Genomic DNA, 3,125 nt, shown 5'->3' on the forward strand with positions numbered 1-3,125 from the left:
GAGTTGGAGAAGCACCGAGTAGCCCATGCATGCGCCAAGGTTGGGGCGTGGTTGAGGAAAACACAAAAAGGGGCGATCCGGTAGGGAAAAAACGTAGAAAAAACCGAGTCGGAGGAGAGGATGGAGGAAGGAGGCAAAAAAAAAACTATGTAAGATAGATGACGAAGGGCGAACGTAAAATGAAATCTTATGTAATTCTTATATGTATTTTTTGGTCTACCTATGTGTAAATTACTGCAAAAGACTGCGTAAGTTGTCTAAATTTTTTTGGATGCCGTATTCTTTCCTCCGACCTCCTAATCCTATTTTTCATCCTAACCAGCTGTCCACATCACAAGCCTGAGTGGAAAAGTACGGCAGCTCGTCCAACACCCACCCTTCACAATGTAAACACGTTTGAGTGTATTGAAGAACACGCCTTGCACTTGAATGTGATAATATATGCATACACATGCTAATTGACACAATTTCTTTCTCGAGCGGCATCATAACCTCTCGGTAGTCCACCAAAAAACTAAACCTTGGATACAAATGCTTTATTTGTCGTTTGACCGAGAATTACTCACTTGTTCTTCGTCGAATGAGGCTCCAGCGTGCCATGGACATTGGCTCATGGCTCCGTATCATTTGGAGTGCCTCCTCTAGGTTGGCCACGACCTTCGACATGGCCGGCCGATCCATCCGTGACAGGCAGCGGACCGCCGTGTCCGCCACGATCTGCAGCGCCTCCATCTGTGGCAGGCTCCGGTCCAGCGACGGGCGGCGGTCGAGCACATCCTCCAGCTTCCCGTTCTGTATGGCCAGGAGCCAGGAGTCCACCGGCAGGGTGGCCGGATCCTCGCCTGTTAGCGTCTCTAGCATCACCATCCCGAAGCTGTACACGTCGCTTGCCGTGCTCACGCGCTTCGTGCGGCTGTACTCCGGGTCGATGTACCCGGGCATGCCGACGACCTCCTCGACGAGCTGGCCGCTGTGCTCCTGCCCGCCGCTTGATACACCGCTGAGCCGAAGCCGGACAGGCGCGGCATCCAGTTCATGTCTAGGAGGATGTTGGACGAGCTGACATTCCGGTGGATGACCACCGGCTGCGCGCTGCAGTGCAAGTAGTGGATGGCCTGGGACGCGCCCAGCAGCGCCGCGACGCGGGTCTTCCAGGGCGCCGGCGAGGAGGTAGAGCCATTAACGGTTTGCATTTTTTTTCGCCCATTAATGAGATGGACGAAATTCGGATATTTCAAAAAACTCGGACGAAATTATAAAACCAAACTTTGAATTTTAAATGAAATTTGATTGAAATCTGACGGAAATTCGGTCGAAATTTTTGAAAACAAACAGAGCAGACACTGACGAGTACAAATAGAAATGTTTACCAAACTAACTTTGCGGATTAAAAACTCTGCATCAGTCCAACACATCAGAATAAGCTCAAAAAGAAAAGGATTTAAACATGGACAGAGAGGAGTCGATGGATTCAGAAGCAGCCCAACATCACCATCAGTCCAACATCCCGTGTGTGCTGCAGAGTGCAGAGTTGAGGAGGATTCCATGGATTCAGTCGCAGCCGGCAGAGGTCGGCAGCAGGGGCCGGGCCGTGGGGAAGCCGCGGACGGGGAAGGAGCGGGAGGCTTGAGCTGATAGGTAGGCGGCAACGAGTGGAAGAGCCGCGTCTGGGCGGAGCGGTGCCGCCGCAAACACGGGAGGAGCAGGGGAAACACGATTTGTGTAGGGTTAGGGCATTCGGTTCTATGGTTTCAACATACGCTGACCCTGGGAACGCTCCAGACGTTGGATTGGGCCAAAAAAAATTCAAACTGGGCCGAAATATTAGGCCGGCACAGACATTTACCGGGCCCTAGCGAGACGGACGAAATTCAGCCGAAAATTGATTTTTACGGCCGAAAATCAAAACTGTGCCGCGGACGCGCTGCAGGTGGTCCCTAAGCGTGCCGTTGCTCATATGCTCGTAGACTAGCATGCGGTCGTCCTCCTCCGCGCACCAGCCAACGAGGCGCACGATGTTGTCGTGGCGGAGGCGGAAGATGATGACGAGCACCAGCACGAACGCGTCCTCCAAGCCATCCCGCCCCTGCTTGTCCATCACCTTCACGGCCACGTCCGGGCCATCGTGGAGGCCGCCCTTGTACACCGTCCACGAGCAACCTCCGCCGATCTCGTCGGCAAAGTCGTTGGTCACTACCGCGATCTCAGCCCACGTGAACGTCCTGGGGCAATGGCTGGAGAGTGAGCTCACATGCGACAGCATCGTCTGAGTGTGCGGGGAGCCAGAGCCAGAGCAAAACATGATCCAGGAGTAATCCAGGAGTGGATCACTGGACAGCGGTCAAGAACATCCTAAAATACCTGAAAAGGACTAAGGATATGTTTCTCGTTTATGGAGGTGACAAAGAGCTAGTCGTAAATGGTTACGTCGATGCAAGCTTTGACACTGATCCGGACGATTCTAAATCGCAAACCGGATACGTGTTTTTATTAAACGGTGGAGTTGTATGTCCTTAGTCCAAGTCGATGGGGCGGCCATGATAAAGCCGCCAAGTCGGAGAGTTTGGCCTACATCCAGAGTTCCCCCCGAGGTAATGCTGTCCTTAATGACGAGACGAGCCATCAAGCCTTGTGGCGACGACACAGAGGTACTCTCAATGAAAGCACCAATGTCGGTGTCAAAACCGGCGGATCTCGGGTAGGGGGTCCCGATCTGTGCGTCAAGGCTGATGGTAACAGGGAGCAAGGGACACAGATGTTTACCCAGGTTCGGGACCTCTCGATGGAGGTAAAACCCTACATCCTGCTTGATTAATATTGATGATATGGGTAGTACAAGAGTAGATCTACCACGAGATCGTAGAGGCTAAACCCTAAGAGCTAGCCTATGATGGTATGATTGTAATTGTGATCGGCCTTCTAAGGACCAACCTCTCCGATTTATATAGACACCGGAGAGGGCCAGGGTTTACATGGAGTCGGTTACAAGGAAGGAAACACAATATCCGGATCGCCAAGCTTGCCTTCCATGCAAAGGAGAGTCCCATCCGGACACGGGCCGAAGTCTTGAGTCTTGTATCTTCACGCTTCAATAGTTCGGACGTTGTACACAGTCCGGCTGTCCG

General features: G+C 52.4%; 1 pseudogene; it reads right to left on the minus strand.

Moving 5' to 3' along the window:
• Positions 1-558: 558 nt before the first annotated feature.
• On the minus strand, positions 559-2,289 carry LOC119280429 (annotated as a pseudogene).
• Between the last annotated feature and the right edge of the window lie 836 nt (positions 2,290-3,125).

The sequence above is a fragment of the Triticum dicoccoides genome, chromosome 3B, assembly GCF_002162155.2.
Source record: "Triticum dicoccoides isolate Atlit2015 ecotype Zavitan chromosome 3B, WEW_v2.0, whole genome shotgun sequence".
Classification (NCBI taxonomy): domain Eukaryota; kingdom Viridiplantae; phylum Streptophyta; class Magnoliopsida; order Poales; family Poaceae; genus Triticum; species Triticum dicoccoides.